We start from the raw sequence: 21532 nt of genomic DNA on the forward strand, positions 1-21532 counted from the left end.
GGGGTTTGTCTATTGCACGGTGGCTCTGCCTGACAGTTCAGCCGTGCTGCGGCCCACTGGGGTGGGAGAGCAGGAAACGGAGCCAAGGTTGGCTCGGCTAAGAGGTGCTGCATTCAGCATAACTCCTCGAGTAGCAGCAGACACGTGCCACAGGCTTAAGTCGTCTCCTCCTGACTTCAGCCAGGTTCTCCCGCAATGAAAACAATCTAAGGAGTCGCCTCAGCCACTGCACATCTCAGGGCCGGGACTGCTCCGCCCACGCAGCAGCGTGGTGGAGGGCCGGGCGCGGCCCTGACGTCACACTGGGCCCCGCCCCTTAGGGGCGGGGCGGGAGCGCGGGAGCTCTGTTACGCAGGCGCCTTCGTCCTATATAAGTGGCGCTAGAGGCCGACGGTGGGGTTTTGGGGAGATGGTTTTGCTGTCATTTTGTAGGGTGTGTGTCGCAGCGACAGGGATTGAAGACGGCGGTTTGGTGACAGTTATTGGCCAAAGGGCCTTTTGCTTTTGAGGAGGTAAGGTTTCGGATAGGGTGTTCTGGGCTGGGCGGTTTCCCAGTGTTTTAGGTCTCGAAAGCCAGGTGTCAGAAAAACGACGGGATTCGGGGCCTCGGCGACCGGGGTTTCTTCGGGACACAGCTCTGCTCGTGGCATTTGAAACCTAAAGTTGCCCCGGTGTCATGGTAGATTTAAAATCCTAGGGCGGAAAGGCCTCGGCTCTGCCGCTGACTCGTCTCAGAGAGGCCAGGCCACTCATATCACGGCTCCTTAGGCCCGTGACCCGTCCCGCCGATCAGAGTGAGACCCTGCGAGAGCCTCCTGGGGCAAGTGTTGTCCTAGATCAAGGCTTACTCTGGGTCCCTGGCCTCGGCCGTTTGTAGCATTCTGGGATTTTCCGAGGTCAGACTTCTGCCTCTGAGTGCGCCAAAGGCCCTGGCCAGGTGCCCTGGCGGAGAGGCGAGGGGTGGGGACTGGGCGTCCGAGGAACTGCTCGTTTGCGAGTCCAGGTGGTGGAATTTAGCTCGTGCTTGTGAGAGGTAAATACGGAGAGGCTCATCCTTTGTGCGAACTGTTTTTTTCCTAAAGTGGAGCATAGTATTGTTGCATCAGATGTGCATTTCTGATACTTTTGGATCACCCTGTCCTTGATTACTTAAGTAACCATGAAACGCTTATACTATTCTTAGGAAACAGCGCTCCAAACTGACCACGTCAACCACCTGGTCTTATTTTAGAGCTATCTTTGTATGATTGTGCTCCATACATACACCCACAGGCTTCTTGTTATCCATTACATACAGTCCTCTTGGAGCCATCTAATCATAACTTTAACCTACATAGATATTTTTATATAGATAACATCAAATTGTCGGGTAATATAGGGTGTTAAAGGGCAGTAGAGAATCAGGTTTCTACGATGGATATAAACATCTGATGTTTGTTGTATCTGATGTTTTTATTGAAGGATGTCCGATGATTCTAACATGTAGGATTCTTTGTTAATAAGAAATAGTGTGATAATTCTAGCTAGTTTTTCTCTTTTTTTGTATGCGAAGGAACCTAATCTGTATAACCTGGATCTGGGATTCTTCTCTTGGCCTCCTGAGAAAATATTTCTGAACAGTAGTGGTGGGGGGGGGACGGCTTCCTATCAGCTGAATTAAATTTAAAGTAATGAACTTGGCTAGAGAAATAAAAACCTTTGGCTCTCCCAAGATGCTTATTTTAATATTTGCATATTGATAACTGTGGTTATTTAAGAATTCTGCCTTGGTGAGCTAGTTATGGCCTACTGATAGTAGAAGGAAAAAACCAAAACTGAAGCAGACACACGTGTTTTGCAAAAAATGCATTATAATAATCATAGTAATAAACCTCAGTCATCAGATGTTGTAATTTTGCTTGCTATGATTTAAGAATGCTTAACTAAACAATTTTAAAGAGTTCCTATGTGGTTAAAATATAATTTGGGTAATTGAAGGGTTAGAAGAATTCCACTAGAAATATAATTTTTTTGATGGCTTTTCTGATGGTCTTTTGGCTCAGGTTAATTTGTAATGTCATTTATTTCAGTTTCCCATATTCAAATGACTATGTAAATCAGAATGCTCACTTATCAATTTCCAGTGAGAACCCTGACTCGAGTTTTAGGATTTTTGTTGGACCTAAGAATCAACAAGAGAAGTGAGTTAAAAGATCTAAATATTTGGTGGCTTCGGTCCCTGATGGCATGATACCTACATTTTCTTAGGGAATACCTCCCAGGAGATGCCTCATTTTAAAGTCTTTTAATTCATTTGAAATCTTTTAAATTTTTTACTTGAATTTGTCTGCTTGTTACTGAGTCATTTGGGCTAACTGAAGGAGGTTAACTAAGTTGGTTTTGCTCCATTTTACCTGTTTTCAGCTCCTTGCTGAGTTGTGAACCTCACCCTCTTCAACAGTTTGGACATCACTGTTAAAAACTTAACTGCTTTGTGAAAGAATTAAGATGGGAAGAGGCAGATAGGGATGGCATTGTTAGAACACAGATCGTGATCCTGAATGGAACCTGTGAGGATGTAGATGGAGTCAAGGAATTGTCACAATTATCTGATTTCAGTGTGACCCTATTCATCCTTATAGGTTCATTTCTTTAGTCACCCCAGATCTATAACAAATATGTTTAATTTTAAGAATGGTTGCAGGATGATCTGAAAATAAACAGTCATCTCCTATATTCTATCCCTAAGTGTTTCTCTGACTTCAGTTATTTGTATCACAGTATTTCAACAAAGCTGCATGACGCTTGTGATATTTGTTTTAAATTAGTTCACATTTAAAGTTAACATCAATAACTTAATAATTTGATTATATCAATAACTTAAGAGATTAGTAATAATTTGCCATAGAAAGAAGGTAATGATAAAAATAAAACCAAAAAAGTTATTAATTTCTAGCTAGATATTGTTGTCTACTGAAGGCTGTAAGCCTGAATCCTGACTCTTTTTTTAAAAATGGCAGTTAGCAAGTGTTAGTTGAAGATATGCACCAAGCTGAGAATTTATCCAGAAGAATGGAAAGAAAATGCATTCAGGTCTCACAGTGTTATCATTTAGTGCTAGGTGTGTGTGCCACTTAGAATCATCTGACATACCAGTGGGACAGTGCCTCCATGCCTTGGGAACCATTACCTACGAAGATTTTAGAACCTGTAGGACCCCATGTGCTGGGGTTTTTCTATTTAATTAATAGTAATGTGAAATATTTTATTTACTAAATATAACCATCTGTAAATTCCACAACTCACTTTTCATTTCCATTAACAGATGAGTCATTCCAACAGAACTCACTGCCCTGACTGGGATAACAGAGAAAGCCTGGGACATGAAAGCTACAGTGGAAGGCACAAACAGAAGAGGAGATCCCACAGTAGTACACAAGAGAACAGACATTGTAAACCACATCACCAGCTTAAAGAATCTTATTGGTAAATTACACTTGAACTAGTACCATTTTAACACTAATAGTTGTAATGACTTGTCATTAGCTTATATAACTTTCATCTGTCAGATTGTTTTATAAATCAGTCAACAAATACTCATTCAGAAAATATTTACTGAGTGCCTATTATATGCTAGCCACTGCTGTGAATAGAACAGAGTTCCTGCTCTCACATATCTGTGTCCATTTGGGAGCTGTAGGAGACAGTTGATGGAGTCCCAGCTGCCAGTAATATAGTTGTGGGAAATGAGACACACGAAAGTTAAGTAAGTGATTAAAGGACCAGTGAGTGCCTTTAACTTGTATGTAGTAGGGAGAGCTGTACATTGGGGCACTTATTTAGGGTTCCACAAATGAGAGCTAATGAAGGGTGGGGAAGAGTTCATCCAGATGAGAAAAATAGCATGTGGTGTGTGAGAATGTTACAGTGTGTTGGGGATTAGTTGCCTATACTGTATTCTACAGGTTATATTTGTAGATAAGGCCAGTGGATATGTTTGGGATTTTTAGAAGCTTGGCTGTTGTAAGAAGGGCCTCAATAAAAATTTCCAATGGCATGTGTCCTGTTCTGTTGTATTCTTACCCGTGTAAAATTTGGAGGTACTACGTTTATATAGAATTGAAGGAATTTTTCAAGTTCCTAAATGATTAAACAAAGCCTAGGTGAATAGAGTTTCTTTCATTCTGTCCTCCATTAATTTCCCTTTCTCATTTGTTTTTGTTGGTTCTATGTTTTCTCCTTGTTTTGTGCAGATGTTCCACTGGGACTGTTTGCCAGATTGCTTTCTAAATTAGCCAACTGGGGTTACTTTAAAAAACAGTATGCAATTTTTTTCCTTCTCCATGCCAAAACAGACTTGTTCTGTAGAACAGTGAGCTTGTTGTTAATCAGTGCAGACTAATCATTCTTCACACACTATCATATGGAGGGAAGAGGGAGAATCTATGCCAGGATTTCAATGACCTGAGCTAATTAATGTATTATACAAGAATATCTGTACCCTATATTAAGATAACTACAAAATACTCTGTAAGGCTGAACATATAGTACTAACCATTCATGGATTTATTATGCATTGTATGTGTCGAAAGGAAGTGATATGAATGATGAACAGTTATTCATATTCATAATTAACCACAGAAAGATGATACTGAGTCAGTGCAATAACCACTAGGCCAATAGTTTCTTCTTTGATATTGGCACCAGAGATGTCTGGTGGTAATTGCTCTCCATAATCTGGAGTAATCTAATAGTCATTTTCAAGATTCAAAACTTTATAAGAGTGTTTTTTTGTAAAATTATAGGAAAAAAACTGAAATATACAGAAGCATATAAAGAAGGTACTCTTGGTAGGATGCTAGTCCCCCATTTGGATGTAAAGTTATTTCTTCTGAAAACTATCTTTGTATACAAATCTTTGCCTCTGAATATTTCCTGAAAATAGGTTCTAAGAAGGGACAGTTTCAAGTGAAAGGGTGTGAACTCTTATAAGGCTCTTGCTACATATTCACATATTTTTCCACATATTTTTCTAGAAAGTTTGTACCAAGTTACACTCCCTACGACATGCTGTCACCAGTCTTGTCTATTTTGAAATGCCAAGAATAGTGTTTTCTTTTCATTTGAATGTTTAAATTTCTGCTGAATTTGTCCTCTGTCATGTGCTTATTGAACACTTGAATATTTTTTAATTGAAGTCTAGTTGATTGTGAACATTATTTTTGTATTCTTAGCCTATTTTTTCTATTAAAGCATATTTTTCTTATGATTTATCAGCGCTTTTATTGTAGATCAATTATCTTACCTTTTTTCCTATATATTTCAGAGTGTCTTTTCTTTCTGATTTGTAAGTAGCCTGTGAATTGCTCCCTTCCTACAAGCTTAATCAATTAATTCTACACAGGAAGACTGATGTGGCTGTGAACACTGTGAACACATTTTATATCCTTAAATGTCTTGTTGTAACATAGAGTATCAAGCCTTAAACCAGTGATTCTCAAACTTTAGTGTGAATAGAATCACTTTGGAGGTATGTTTAAAATGCATAGTACCAGATTATTCAGTGAGTCTGACCTGGGGTCCAGGGATCTTCATTTTTAAAAATTCAGTATTTCGATATTGTTAATAAACAGACCACCCTTTGAGAAACACTGTTTTAAGCCCTTTAGCCTGGCATGCAAGATTTTGGATGATCTGTTCCCAGCTTATTTATTTGCCTATGTTCCCCTATGTGAAAATTGCTCTTGCTGAAATTGTCTACTTACTATTTCCTAAGTAGCATGTAGACAAACTCATCTCTAAACCATTCTGGCTAAAAGTACTCTATAAATGTAAGATGGTAATATGCCATTTTTCTTTCCTGGCACTTCTTCTACTTCCTACTTTATCCAAATCCTGATGTCCCTCTAAGATGCAACTCTTCCCTTCTTTTTCACGAAATCTTCCCTGACCATTTTAAGCATTATGAGTTTTTTCTCCTAAGCACTCATATCCAGGCTTTTGGCATTTCCTGCATGGTTGAGTTTTGTTTGATTTTTGTGTGAGTAATCTCAAATTGAACAGTTATTTGTTGGCAGGGATTTTGCCTCATATATTTTTTATCTTCCACAGGACCTGTGTGGAAATAAAAACGAATGCCCATAGCCTCATTAGTCTTGGCTGTTTTAAAGAACTACAGTGAAATATTCACTGGACATTCAGTGACTCTTTTTAGAAATTCAGTCAGTCTGTTCATCCTGTTCACTCTGTCCATATAGCCTTTATAATTCTGTAGACTTTGTTTATCTAATCTCTAAGGCTCGGTTGTTGTAGGCTGAAGAGGTCCTCATCTTTTTAGTTTATCCTCATAGTATTACTTCACTCCATGTTTGTCATTCTATAGATTATTTATGGATTATCAGCAGCTCTAATTTCATGCACTAGTCCAGCTAAGGATTATTAGTGTTAGAGTTTTCCGATACATTTTAGACTTTTATGGGAAGGATGCCTTACAGAATTAAACAGATGCCCTTTAGAGTATGGTAATTTCTAGTTTGATGTATTGTAGATCTCTCCCTTAACGGTTCCAAGCAACTGATCAGATCCCTGACTTAGACCCAGATTTAGACCCTAATATCCTGAGTTGTTTCTCCAATGGCTAGAACTTAAGGCTGACACTGGGGAAAGGGGGCTTCTGCATCTCCCCAGCCTGGATTTGATGCCAGCCCTGTTGAGTAGCAGTTTTAGAGATGCTTCTCCTTTATTTTTGCATAAACCAGCCTCCTGAGAAAAAAGAATGACAACATATTCTGGGAAAAAGAACGAGGTTAGTGAGGGCAGTCTAGTTAACATCTGTCACTCCATTGCTTGTCAGGATTATTTTAGCTGGTGTGTCTGACTGGGCAGGTGTCCCCTCTCTCCCTCAGTGCTCCACGTGCATCCCTCTTGAAGCTTCACACTGTTGAAAAGGATACTCATCCCAGGTAGAGAGGGGGACGGGAAACTGGGCCAATTGACTCTGTCTTTTTCTTTCCATCAAATCAAGGCTGCTTAACTGGAATCCATTGACTTCCTGAGGTCCATGATCTCTGAAATTCCTTGCCAAGATTTGTTTACGCATTTGTGCGTTTCTTAGGGGAGAGGGCCCATACCTCTCAATTAGATTTTCAAAGGGATCTGTAGATTCAGCAGTCAAGCACTATGGGGCTTACCTGGTGGTGCAGTGGTTGACAGTCCGCCTGCTGATGCAGGGGACACAGGTTCGTGTCCCAGTCCGGGAGGATCCCACATGCCACGGAGCGGCTAGGCCCATGAGCCATGGATGCTGGGCCTGCGCATCTGGAGCCTGTGCTCCACAACGGGAGAGGCCACAACAGTGAGAGGCCTGCGTACCGCAAAAAAAATAAAAAAATCAAAAAGAAGGTAAGCACTATGGTACCAGATGATGCTGTTTTCCCTGAATTCTTGTTTATTTCACAAGCAGGAGTGACAGGAAATTCAAAATGCAAAGGCAAGTAGGGGGTTGGGAAATCCTAAGCAAGCAATTATAAGAACCTTTTCTCATTTGAGGGGCATATATTTTGGATATTTTTGGCACATGAAGCAGCGTTCAAAAACTGTGTTGACTATTTCTCAGAAAGATACAGGAAGCTCGAAATAGAGGAGAGGAGATGGAATAGGTGGTGTGTATAATAATACTGGCACATACAATAGGATTTAGAATGTGCTCTACAACCATGGCAAATCGTTTTCCTTCTAGGGATCTCAGTGTAGTCATCTGTAAAATGAAAGGCCTGAAATATATTTAAGATTCCTTTTACCTCTAATACACCCTTCGTGCAAGAACTCTGTGTGCCAGAGATACCTAACTTACATTAAGAAGGAAAGGAATCCTGTTTTGCCTGCCTCATGTTGTGTGTGGCTCTGCAAAAAGGAAGAGAGCTTAGTTACAGATGCATATATCATAAGATTGATGAATTTCAGAAGAGCAGTTTTGTGAATTTTTGGTCTTAACTTTCACCAGAAGGTAAAGGGACACTTAATCAAGTAAACACTGAATATGTTGAATGATTTGACCCAAGGTTTGTTCCTTCATAGCAGTATATATTAATAGAGATATATGTACCCATTTGCTTGTTGGTTAAAGTAAAATTATTTAAGTTTTGTGAGTTAAGTATAAGTTCTAATTCATCAATTTGTATTTTTTTCTTTTATTGAGTTAGCTGTTGAAACCAGGAATTCTTGAGAGAATGTTTTATTTTAACCACGTTAAAATGTGGTTAAACGTTAAAGCGTTCTAGAATGAAGAGAGTAATTTTAAATCCTTTAATGTGTTTGCAGTCATTATTTAGAAGCAAGGTTCTTGAATGAGAGATATTATCAGGACCGGAGATACATGGCTGAATACAGAAATGACTACTGCAAAAGATACGTTCTTAACATTGCTGAATACAGAAATGACTACTGCAAAAGATATGTTCTTAACATTGCTGAATACAGAAATGACTACTGCAAAAGATACGTTCCTAACATTGATGAATACAGAAATGACTACTGCAAAAGATACGTTCCTAACATTGATGAATACAGAAATGACTACTGCAAAAGATACGTTCCTAACATTGATGAATACAGAAATGACTACTGCAAAAGATACGTTCCTAACATTGATGAATACAGAAATGACTACTGCAAAAGATACGTTCCTAACATTGATGAATACAGAAATGACTACTGCAAAAGATACGTTCCTAACATTGATGAATACAGAAATGACTACTGCAAAAGATACGTTCCTAACATTGATGAATACAGAAATGACTACTGCAAAATATACGTTCCTAACATTGATGAATACAGAAATGACTACTGCAAAATATACGTTCCTAACATTGATGAATACAGAAATGACTACTGCAAAATATATGTTCCTAACATTGATGAATACAGAAATGATTACTGCAAAAGATGTGTTCCTAGACGTTATCACAGAGACGTTGAAAGCAGTTATCGAATCCACTGCAGTAAATCTTCAGTCCGAAGCTGGAGAAGCAGTCCTAAAAGGAAGCGTAATAGACAATGTTCAAGTAATCAGTCACGTTCGGTATGATTGATTTTGTTTTTATTTTGGGTGGATACTTATTTGTGTGTAAAAGCTCTTCCTGAGCCAATAAGTTTGAAAAAGTTTATAATACTATATGAATATAATTGTGTTTATATTACTTGAATCCTTAAAGGAAACTTCCAAATTCTTACAACTAATCTGCATTTATTAGTTAGTCCTCATTTGCCCACATTTACTCATTTTCTGCAGACCAGATCATGAGGTTCTTGATTTTAATGTTAAAAATATTTTTATCTTTTATAACATAATCATACGAAAAGATGAAGCACCCATCTTTTCTTTCATCTTAAACATTTTTTACTTTAAAAGAAACCCCTTTCCCAGTACTTGGAGACAAATGTAGAAAGTTGCACTGGTGGATACTTACCCTGTGTATAGCACAATCTGCAATTAGTTCCATTGGAGTTCTGAAAGTGGGTGCTGAAGGGGAAATTATTGTCCAGAAAGCCTGCCTTTTTTTTTACACTCATGAATCTTCACTTGTTTGCAGTAAACTATGAGTTATTATTTTCCTCCCCAAGTTTTCTTCAGTAGAACTATCATTGATTAGATCAAACATTGACATTAGCCTTTATTTTCCCCTTTTATTTTAATAAGTATGTTTAAAAATATTGCTAAGTATCAATTTGAGCTAATCTTGACGTTTTAAAACATTTTCCTGACAAACTAGACATCTCAACTCACAGCATAGGCTATTTTATAACGAGATTAATAGATCATGACATTGCATTCTTTAAATTTCAGACTTCAATTAAGTCAGTGTTTTAGAGACAATTGTGTTGTTTTTTCTATTGCCACTTTAAGTAACTTATCTGAAAATCTTGCCATGTTTTTCTTCTGTAACATAAACTGTGTCCTGTGAATCTCTGGGGACTGAATTTGAACTTGCTCCTGCCAACTCTTCGTGGCCTGGTTCTTATCTGAATGCCTGAATATCTCCCCGCTGAATGAATTGCGTATTCTGCCCTGAATTCACTCTGCTATATTGATTGGCTGGACGATCTTGGTGCTGCCCACTTGCCGTTCCAGAAGAGCCACCAAAGGAAAAGATCCAGGAGTATAGAAGATGATGAAGAGGGTCACCTTATCTGTCAAAGTGGAGACGTTCTAAAAGCAAGATGTATAGAATATTTTTCAACACTTTTTAAACTTTGCAGACAGAATAATCTTTTTAAGAATAGTTTGTCAGCGGGGTCTAAAGAACTCTTCATTGCTTTTTTGTTTTGTTTTTTGTGGGTTTGTTTGTTGTTCTTTTGTATTTCTTCTTTTCTATAGAGTTTAAATATTTCTACTCTAAAGTTCCAAAATAATCAGTGGAATTTGAGATTAGAGCAAGAAAAATAGCTATCTACATTATTTTTGTAGCATCTGAAAATAAAATAATTTGAGGGCTGGAACGTTAATTATGCTTTAATAGAGAGCATTTGAAAAAATTCCACACTTAAGCATTCATTATTTGAATAACTGATAATTTGTACTCAGGTACTTACACTTCTTTCTCCCCCCTCACTTTAGATGAAATCGTGAACACTTTGGGAGAAGGGACCTTTGGCAGAGTTGTAGAGTGCCTTGATCATGGCATGTAAGTTTGTTGTTTTTCTTTTTTGAACATTCTGATATTTTTGGTGGAGAAGGATCCATAATTTAGATGAAATGGAATTTAAGTGGTAGCTATGTGTTTTCCTGGGAGGTATAAGTATTCAGAAGTTCTTGAACTGTGTACGATTTATTTACCATAAGTATGGATTTTGACCAAGAATGCTGAAAATGTTTATCAGATGGAGTTCATGGAAATTAATGTCAGTGTTCAAGTGAAGACTTTCCCAGAACTTAGGTCCTTAGCTTTCTATAAGAGATTTGGAGTGCTTTACCCTACTTTTGAATTGCAGAGACAATAAATTAGCATGTCTAATCTTCTTGGTTCAAAAACTTTTATTTCCAAAGGATAATATTTGCACGTTAGGGTTAGCTTCTCAAACTATAAAAAAATTATATTACTTGAAGCCTACAGAATAAAGTCCAGATTCTTTAATGAATTATACTAAACTTTTTGTTCTTTGACCCTCTCTGCTTCATTTTCATGTTTTCCTCTAGGATCTCTCTTCTGCGGTTGCAAATTTTTTTGTAAGTGAACGTCTTACAACAGTTTAGTGGAAACTGCACATTTCTAAATTGACATCTATACTTTTCATCATAAAATAGTTGAGGATGTAATTTCCAGCTTATTGTAAATGGTGATTTTTTTAAAAAAAACATATCTCTCTTTCTAAATATGTTTGGGGGAATCTAAATACAACAGCTTGATACCTCCTGTCATCCATGAACAAACTTTTCTTGAATACTTAGAAATGCTTTATCTTGAACTTAACTTTTACTTCACTTTTCATAAAGAATATTATCCTAAGTGTCTTTTATTATCACCCTTTCCTCTCTATGACAAAAATGTGAACATAAAGTAAAATTTTAAGATATTTTGAAATACTTTGACTTAGGAAAGTTGCTAAGAATTCCCATCTATTCTTCACCCAGATTCCACAAATGTTAACATTTTACAGTGTTTAATCATTCTCTATATTTACATGTTATATGTATTTTCAAGTTTTGCCAGCTTATCTACAACCTGATTCACATTTCACTAGTTGTCCCATTGAGGTCTTTTAAAAATTTCTTGAGGTTCCAAGACTTGAGTATTTGAGATATTCCAATGAAGAGTATTCAATTGATCAAGTACAAATCTGTTACAAATTTTGATACTTATTAGACCTAAAACATGCAATGTAATTGTAAATATATCTTTTATCGAGATGGTTGGGGCCTTTAAAAAAATGAGTTCATGTGTCCATAGATAAATCTTACTGTTTTAACATTAAGTTTCCATTTTTCTTTTTTTTTAATTGACAAGTAATATGAAAGCTTATAAGTTTAAGGTGTATAACGTTGGTTTGAACATTTATATACTGCAATATGATTACTATAGTAGCATTAGCTAACACCATTATCCATTTTTCATTTTTATAGCTATTAGCACTGTTCATTTTTATAGCTTATTAGCAGTTAGAAAACTTGTCCATATGATGAAATAGATGAGACTAGAAGAAGTTTTGTCACAGCAGTTTTATAGTAATTCTTTTAAGTCTTGAGATATATGCTATACATCATAGGGAGATAAATCATTAAAAATTTATTTTGATGATTATATATCAGCCCACAACTTCATTGGGACCTTGTCAAAAGAAATGAGTTCGGAATAGGTTTGCTATCCAGCCACTAGAAAAATTTTTGCCTCAAAGAATTTTTTTTTCTTTTTTATAAACAGCCTGGGGCACAAACCTTGCCATATTAATTTCACGTGCATGGGGTTCTCTTTTGTAATGTGGGAAGGCCATAGTGAAAAATGCAGGGTTGACTGCTGGCTTGTATTCAAGAAGATCAGGTTTAGAAAAGAGGACAGAAGGAAGCTGAAGATTTGGAAATCCTTTTCCTCAAAATCATTTACGGCTTTTTTTTTTTTTTTTGGCCGCACCACATGGCTTGCGGGATCTCAGCTCCTCGACCAGGGATTGAACCTGGGCCCACGGCAGTGAAAGCTCATGTCTTAAGCCACTGGACCACCAGGGAATTCCCTCTGTACTTTTTAGGAAGTACTACAGATGCCCCGGTCTAAAACACGCTGCCCTACATTGTTGCTATTTATACCTCTTCGCATCCGTGAATGCACTAAACATTTTTTTGGCTTGATGACTTATTGCTGGTGTCTCCTTTGCCAGAATTATCTAACAAACTGATAGTTGTCTTTCTTCTCTGAAGAAGTCTGAGCTCCCCTAACTCTGATGGTTAGGTTCTTTCTTCTCTCTATACCTTATACCAGGCACTTCTAACCTAATGATAAGTTGTTCAAGTGTCTGTCTTTTCCATTAGACTGTGAGGTACATGGGACAAGCTCCTTTTAACAGTGATTCCAATGCAACATCTGGCACATTCGGTCTAGCCTGGCGAATGAGTGAATGTTTTCAGCAGTAGTATCTTCAAGGTTTATATTTTTATCCTTTTTTAAAAAAAAAACTACTTATAAAATCTAGGTCAATTTAAACTTTTGGAAACAAACATTAACGTTCTTAAGTATTAAGAGAAATCATCGCTCTGTATAATGTATATTTTGTCAAAATGTTTTGAAAAAATGTTTATAGATCTGCTATAATATACCCTGAAAGATTATTTTAGGAAAATAGCATAGAGTGATTGGTACTTAACAAGATGATGCTTTAGAGCAGGGGTCCCCAACCCCTGGGCCGTGGACTGGTAGGAACTGGGCCTAACAGCAGGAGGTGAGCAGTGGGCGAGCGAGTGAAACTTCATCTGCTGCTCACCATAGCTTGCATTACCACCTGAACCATCACACCCTCCCCTCAACCATGGAAAACTTGTCTTCCATGAAACCGGTCCCTGGTGCCAAAAAGGTTGGGGACAGCTGCTTTAGAGGATACATGTCTTCAACGCCCTTCTGTACATTTACCATTTTCATTTTGTTTTTAAGGGGTGGCATACATGTAGCAGTGAAAATCACAAAAAATGTGGGACCATATCGTGAAGCAGCTCATTCAGAAATCAAAGTATTGGAGCATTTAAATAGTACTGATCCCAATAATGTCTTGTAAGTAAGAAACTTGGAACTGTGATCCATTATGTTACATGAAATAATCAGAATTCTGTGAACTGAATTATTTGTATTCTGATCTGTTTCAGCCGATGTGTCCAGATGCTAGAATGGTTTGATCATCATGGTCATATTTGTATTGTGTTCGAACTCCTGGGACTTAGTACCTATGATTTCATGAAAGAAAATAGCTTTCTGCCATTTCAAATTGACCATATCAGGCAAATGGCATATCAGATCTGTCAGTCAGTAAATTGTAAGTATACTTGTTAAATTTTTAAATACCAGTCAATTAAAGGTTTTATTGGACAAGCAACATATCAAACCATTGTCACTAAAAATGCACGTTGCAAGTAAAGATGAAACCACTTTTGATCCCTACCTCTACTACTAATTCTCCTTTCCCCCGGTACAGATTACATTTGTAAGTGAAACTAATAATGTCTTTTTGTTCTTTTGTAGTTTTGCATCATAATAAATTAACCCATACAGATCTGAAGCCTGAAAATATTTTATTTGTGGAGTCTGACTATGTAGTCAAGTATAATTCAAAAATGGTAAGTTACACTTGTTTTAATTTTGGTAGTTGTCTTTAAAATTAATTTAGCTTGGTGATCCTTGGATGAGGAATTTTACCTTTGAGGCTTATTATATCCTGAAGTTTAACCCCAAAAGGGTAATCCTTTGCCTTTCTCATGGGGTTATTTTGAAAATCAAAAAGAGAATTCATGTGCAAGCCTTTTGGATAGTGCTATAAAATATTTCATATCTTTATTGATCTTTGTGTTTACTTAACTGTATCTCTAGAAACGTGATGAACGCACACTGAAAAACACAGATGTCAAAATTGTTGACTTAGGAAGTGCAACATACGATGATGAACATCATAGCACTGTGATATCTACACGGCATTACAGAGCTCCAGAGGTCATTTTGGGTTAGTAGATACCAGACTTCCTGATATTTTAATTGAAAAAGAGATTTTTTGTTCTCTATAGCTTTTATTGGGGGGCAGGTAGTTGGGGGATAGCTGTAATTTTCTTAGCAGTGTACAGAAAATGTTTTCTGTTTTCATAAAAGCTGTCTGGACATTGCTATAAATAATTTTCCTGAGTGGGAAAAATGTGATATCATCTGTAAAGATATTCCAGGTGGTGGTTCTTTTTGAACAAGTCAGTCTTACAAGATCATAAGAGAACAAGCTGTATTGGCTAAGTCCATGACAGCAGTGTGATTTTGAAGCGATGTGGGCACCTCTTTTCGTCTCATCACAAAGCATGGTGCTGGGGAACATGCTAAAGATTTGGCTGGCAGACGTCTAGATGTAGGGTGGACGGAGGTTAAGAGGAGAAGAAAGAGGGGCTAGTCTAAGAGGAGAGCTTCTTTGATCATCTTTGACATGGGAAAGCATGGAAAGGAAAATTAGTTAAGGTGCAGGGTTTTTCAATATTAATAAAAGGGAACTCAGTGAGGGAGAGCGCATCTTATGCCTCAAAATTTAAAAGTTCGAGACCGAGTCATGTTGATAGAGCAAGGAAGTCAGAGATGGATTTGGGGGCTTGGAGACAGTGGGAAAAATTCAGATCAGGTGATATTGGGAGATAGTTAAATGGTATAAGCATATTACTTTGCCAAAAGTAAGTTTCAACCGAGGTTGGATAGTAAAACATCTTTGTGGAATCAGTCTTTTCCACTTTTTACCTTTTGTCGAAGAGGACTGGGTAGTTGAGAATATGAGTGTGAAAGCAAACTAATGATGTTTACCTAGAGTAAAGAATTAGTAAAAGGGACAGGAAATTAAGAATAGTTTGTAGTGCTGGCTAGTAGAACTTTCCATGATGATAGAAATGTTGTATATCTGCACTATCCAACATGGTAGCCATTAGTAGCCACACGTAGACTACTGTGTACTTTCAGTATAGCCAGTGTGACTGAGGAACTGAATTTTAAATTAATTAAACTTTTAGATTTAAATAACCACATGTGGCTAGTGGCTACCACATAGGATAGCACAGGTTTGGAGCTCATCTTTGAGATTGATGTTACTAGGATTTCTGCTTAGTATGGTCTGAAAGAAGCTGCTATGTTGCAGTAGTTTAGAAAGTGTATTCATGGTTGAGGACTGAAGCCTGCAATGAAGGTAAAAGAAAAGAGTGTGGGAGGAGATTGTGGACAGAGAGGTATTTTCAGAGCTTAAAAAGAGATAACTTGCTGTGTTTTATCAATTTTAAGAAGAAGATTTTTCTCCACATTTTAACATGTGAGGAAACATAAGACAAAACAGCATTTTTTCTTGGTTATTGGTTCATAAAACAGTGGTGTATCTTACAGTTAGTTAATGGCCTCCTCCTAGATTGCGTAAGATACAGTGATTCTTAGTAATAATACAGTCCCATGTGTGGCCAGGCTGGGGATAGTTGATATAAATCTGAAATTGGGGTTATTGGTGTTTAGGAAAAGAAATGAACAGATGGGAAGATTAGAAGGGTTCTTTGTGTGTTTGTGAAGTGTTACTCCTGAGGATTAAGGCAGAATTAGGTTGAAGAGGAAGATGTTGTCAGGTGCCACCACTGAGGAGGGCAGTTAGTCTCATGTCTTGGGTGTTGGTAGTAAACAGAAGTTGGTCAAAGTGAATGATGTGAAATTCCAAAGAGTATGAGAGCTGAGCCATAAGAGAATGAGGTAGTTTACAGTCACTTGGGAGAAAGCTGGACTGGGAGACAGGAGTGGCTGGAAAAGAAAACTTTCATCTTAGATCCAAGCTCTATCATTTGCAGATTTTGTATGTGTTACTGTAAGTAGAAACCATGCTCCATTATCCTTTTGTTCAAGTGATAAGTACCATGAGGGTTAACAAAAATGGCTAAATCATAGTCAAGTTCCTTGAATATATTGTTTCTTCCTTTGTCTTTAAATTCAGTAATGTTACTGAAAGTAATTGAAATGTCTTTTAAAGTAGGTTTCATTTGTACATTATTTTTTTATTAAAAACTTAATCTTTAAAAGGTTAAAACATCTGTATGGTTTAGGTTTACTCTTTTCCTTTCTAAATAGATAGAGACTTAAGGCTAGGTGTTTTTTTCTTTTCTGAATAATGTTACTATTGAGAATTCTGAAGGAGAAAATATATGATCATGTCTAGACAACCTGAAAGTACATATATAGATACCTCTCTATGTGAACTTTAAATATCTGTATAATTCTGCTTATGGGTGACACTGCTTATAATATCCATTATAATTCTTACATAATTTAGGTGACACTACTATTTCTTTTAATGGAAGAAATAAACTCAGATATCAAGCTGATGGTAATTGATAAGGGGTTAGTAATTACACTCTGAGGATAATTATTGACCTATGTTTGCACTAATAAAATGTAAAATTTCATAGAACAACCGTTAAGTGGGTATAACAGTGCTCCTCATTGCACAAGCAATTCAGAGACTATGGACTATTTGCTCACCCCTCTTACTTTCCATAAAATGCCTCCTCCCCCAGGTTAAAATACTGTAAGTTGATACAAGGATATGGAGGACTCTGAAAGCATACTGAATCATGTTTGGTATAAAACTAAAAATGTAAACCCTGAATTTACTATCATCTTCTCCTAAATGGGCTATATAAAGAGAGCACCCACATAGGAAAAGATATTGTGTATTGGCAATTAAAAATTGTTGCCTAATAAAATGTTTGGTTTTGTTTTTAAATAGCTTTAGGTTGGTCTCAGCCATGTGATGTTTGGAGCATAGGTTGCATTCTTATTGAATATTACCTTGGTTTCACAGTCTTTCAGGTATGTATTTAGTAAATGTTACTTACTGATTCATAATGAGCTTTAATGTTAAAGGCATGTTAAAGTTTTGGTTTCCATATTGGAAAGTTGCCATAGTGTCATTATTCTTAAGATGTAAACTTCCATGTGCAAAATAGTCATCCTTCTCTAAAACCACAGTTGAATGAACTACTCTCAGTGAATGGTCATAATTCATTCTGCATGTGGAGCTTTTAAACACATGGTTCATATTGACTTCATATGATCCATTTTATTGTGATGCTCCTTCATAAATTTACATTAGTGTTACTATGGTCAGTTTTAATTCAGCGCTGGTTATGTTGCACTTTTATTAAAAGAATTCAGAAACAGTAAGTTGTATTAAGCATGTATGACACCCTAGGCACATTTCTAAGCACTGTGTGTATAAAAATGAAAAGACAGCATCTCTCTCCTCAAGGAAGACATACACAGGATAGACATGGGAAAACGTACAGTACAATATGATACTTGCTATAATGGAACAATGTAGAAGGGAACCCAGAAAAGGTGAACGGTTAAGTTTCCTTCGAGAAGGCATCACTGAGGAATAGGGAGTTTAATCCAAGCTATAAGGAAGAGTAAGAGTTTGTCAGAAAACTAGAGTGTGTGATGGCCATATCAGGAAGAAATGGTATTCATAAATGCAAGAGGCATAAAGGAAGCTACTCTAGTTGAGGAAGGATGAATAGTGCTGCCGGAGTGTCTTGGATAAATAGGAAAATGGTGTCAGTAGGCAAGTACTGATTCATAGTGGACTTGTTTGCCATAGAAAGGTATTTGTTTTATCCTAGGAGTCAGTGGTTTCCAAATGTAGACCGGTCTAAAATGAAAATGATTTTGTAGGGTTGCCGTTCTGGCTTTCATTTAGAAATTATCTCTCCTGGTTTTTTTGGTATTAAAATGTTCTTTCTATGCAATGATAATAGTTATTGGCTTACTTGGCAGAACAAAAAGGAGAAAATGTTATTTAGGTCTCTACTTGTTTTCCTCATAATTTTGCTTATGTCGGAAAACTAAAAGTCTTGAAAGCTTCAAGTGGTGTAAGCATTGGAGAACTTTAAGAGGGTTGTGATTTGATCAAGGTGTGTTGTTGGATGGGGTGAGGGTGGTTAGGAAGTTCCTGGCTAATACTGTCAAGGTTGCTTTGAGGTTATGGCAATGCAGGATGAGGAGGGAGGAAGCTGTGATGAATTATAAGTCACTTAGGTGGCTGTTGCAGAATATATGTGTTCGCCGCTCTGGGGCACCTCACCAAACTTCTGTCTACTCCGTAGAGATCTGTTAAAAGTACTCTGAGTTTGTAGACAAGTTTGATATCTAGAACATAGCTGTCGGACATTTCTAGGGGGTGGTGTCTGGTTTTGTGGTAGTAAGCTATAGGGTCAAGGAAAAAGTTGAGCACAGTGCATGCTTTCTTCATTCTGACACATATAAAATCCTTCAGCTGGTTTTATGATTGTAAATCATTCTGAGACCTTAAGCGTCGATTATTAACTTTGGTTTGAGATGTGGTTTATATTTTAATTCCACCCTCCAAAATAGTCTTCAACTAAGGAACTTTTTGAAGATAATGGAGCTTGTATTATTTATTCCTGTCATGACTTAAGAACATTTTGAAAGCAGTGTGCTAGGCACAGTAGTTAATGGATTTAAAAAGCATTGCACATAGACTCTGCTCTTCAGAGCAAGGATTGGCAAACTATATCCTATCTGATGCCTGCTTTAAAAGATGAAAAAGAATATGTGGTGGAGACCATCTGTGACCATCCAAGCCTAAAATATTTACTATCTGGTCCTTTATAGAAGAAGCTTTCCAGCCTCTGCTTAGGAGTGTACCATTTAGTTTAACAATTTATTCGACTTTAGCCAAAGCTCTGTTACTGTGTAATTTAAGAATATGAGTTTTGACTTGGGTTCACAGCTCAGGTTTCCTCATTGATGAGCTATATGAGCTTGAGCTAGTATCTTAACCTCTTTGAAAGTTATGTTCCCACATTCCTAGCTCAAGGTTGTTGTAAGAATTATTGGGACTGTATTTTTATTGTCTAGGATTAGTGTTACAAAGTTGCTATCCATTGGGTAATGGAGGTTAGTTAAGCAACCGATAAAATGAGTAGCCAGGTTATTGGTAATCTTCCCAGTCATCCCTCAGTTAAACAGTGCAAGTAATACAAATAAGGAAAAACTGTTCTGTTTTACATTAAACAAATTATTCGAACATTGTAAATCAACTGTACTTCAGTAAAATATACTTAAAAAGTTGTTCCTCAATCAGCTCTACAAACCTTACCAATTCATTTCAGAAATCAGACAATCAGTGTAGCTCATTCAGTTTTATTCCATCTTTGAAGTAGAGTGTAATATAAATTGTATAGCTGTCTAATCTAGTCCTTTTATGGGAACACTATTTTCTTTTTTTTTTCTTAACATTTATTTATTTACTTTTTTTGGGGGGTTGCATTGGGTCTTCATTCCAGCACGTGGGCTTCTCTCTTGCTGCGGTACGTGGGTTTTCTCTCTCCACTTGTGGTGTGCGGGTTCCAGAGTGTGTGGGCTCTGTAGTTTGTGGCTCGCGGGCTCTCTTGTTGTGGTGGGCAGGCTTAGTTGCCCCGCAGCGTGTGGGATCTTAGTTCCCCGACCAGGGAGCGAACCCACGTCCCCCGCATTGGAAGGTGTATTCTCTACCACTGGACCACCAGGGAAGTCCCGGACACACTGTTTTCTTGTGTTATCCTTTTATGTGCGTGTAGGGAAATGGAAAGTGCTAAGTTTCTTTTTCCTATTTTTTTTAGACTGATGATAATAAAGAACACCTGGCAATGATGGAACGTATATTAGGACCCATACCAACACACATGATTCAGAAAACAAGGTATGCTTTTTAAGATTAAAGTCCTTATTGGGTACATGCAGTGGCCTATATTCAAACTATAGAAAACCCATCTTTGTTGTTATTGCTTATTCCAAAGACTGTAGATTTTGAATTCTTTTTCATGAAGTCAAGTTTTTGAAAAGTAATGCAATATTTACTTTGTGATCCAGTAAATAAAGTGGTGTTTTTATACTCAGGTTAACCTTTGCATAAATGTTTTCCTAGGTTGATTTAAAAATAATACATAGAGAGAGTAGTAAAAAGAGCTTGATTTTGGAGTCCTATCTAAATTTGAATTCCAGACTGTTGCAAACCACATGTACGTCTTTGGACAAGAATACTATAAGTGGTTTCAAAACATAGCTTCACCGCAGAAGTCATCCAGGGAATTGTTAACGATTTCTAGCCCCATTCCAGATCTAGTGAAATCAGAATTTACAGGAATGGATCTAGGAACCTCTGTTTTTGAAGCTGGCATTGTTTCACATATGGTACAACTTAGGTGGGATACTAAAACTTCAGAGGGTACAAGATTAGGAAAAATACCATATAAGGTATCCGATATAATTATTGCTGAGATTTTTAGAAATTGTATGTTTATGTATATATAGAGAGATGTCTATGGTTCCATCTTTTCCCCCAATCCCCTGTTTGGGGCAGGGTAAGAATGTGGGTTTGGGGTTTCTTTTTTTCTTAAAATTTAATCCAGACTTCTCTTTCCTATAGGAAACAGATGTATTTTCATCATAATCAGCTAGATTGGGAGGAACGTAGTTCTGCTGGTAGATATGTTACGGGACACTGCAAACCATTAAAGGTAAAACAAAAAAAAAAAAAAAAAAAAAACCTGTTTTAACTATTTTTTATTGTCTTTCTTAAACAAAGTCATTTTTCCCCTCAGGAATTTATGCTCTGTCATGATGAAGAACATGAGAAACTGTTTGACCTGATTCAAAGAATGTTAGAATATGATCCAGTGAAAAGAATTACCTTGGATGAAGCATTGCAGCATCCTTTCTTTGACTTATTAAAAAAGAAATAAAATGGAAATCAGTGGTCTTACTATACTTCTCTAGAAGAGATGATTTAAGACTGTGTCAGTCAACTC

General features: G+C 37.1%; 1 pseudogene across 1 annotated transcript; it reads left to right on the forward strand.

Annotated features, from left to right (window-relative positions):
* Positions 1-3304: 3304 nt before the first annotated feature.
* Positions 3305-21476, forward strand: LOC309804965 (dual specificity protein kinase CLK4-like; annotated as a pseudogene). The gene is made up of 14 exons: positions 3305-3465; positions 6833-6941; positions 8299-8385; positions 8926-9061; positions 10112-10202; positions 10598-10664; positions 13617-13733; positions 13826-13992; positions 14199-14293; positions 14544-14673; positions 17449-17531; positions 20345-20424; positions 21151-21241; positions 21326-21476. The product of its transcript is annotated as a dual specificity protein kinase CLK4-like (transcript).
* Positions 21477-21532: the final 56 nt, after the last annotated feature.

The sequence above is a fragment of the Mesoplodon mirus genome (genome assembly GCF_964341445.2).
Source record: "Mesoplodon mirus genome assembly, chromosome: 5".
Lineage (NCBI taxonomy): Eukaryota > Metazoa > Chordata > Mammalia > Artiodactyla > Ziphiidae > Mesoplodon > Mesoplodon mirus.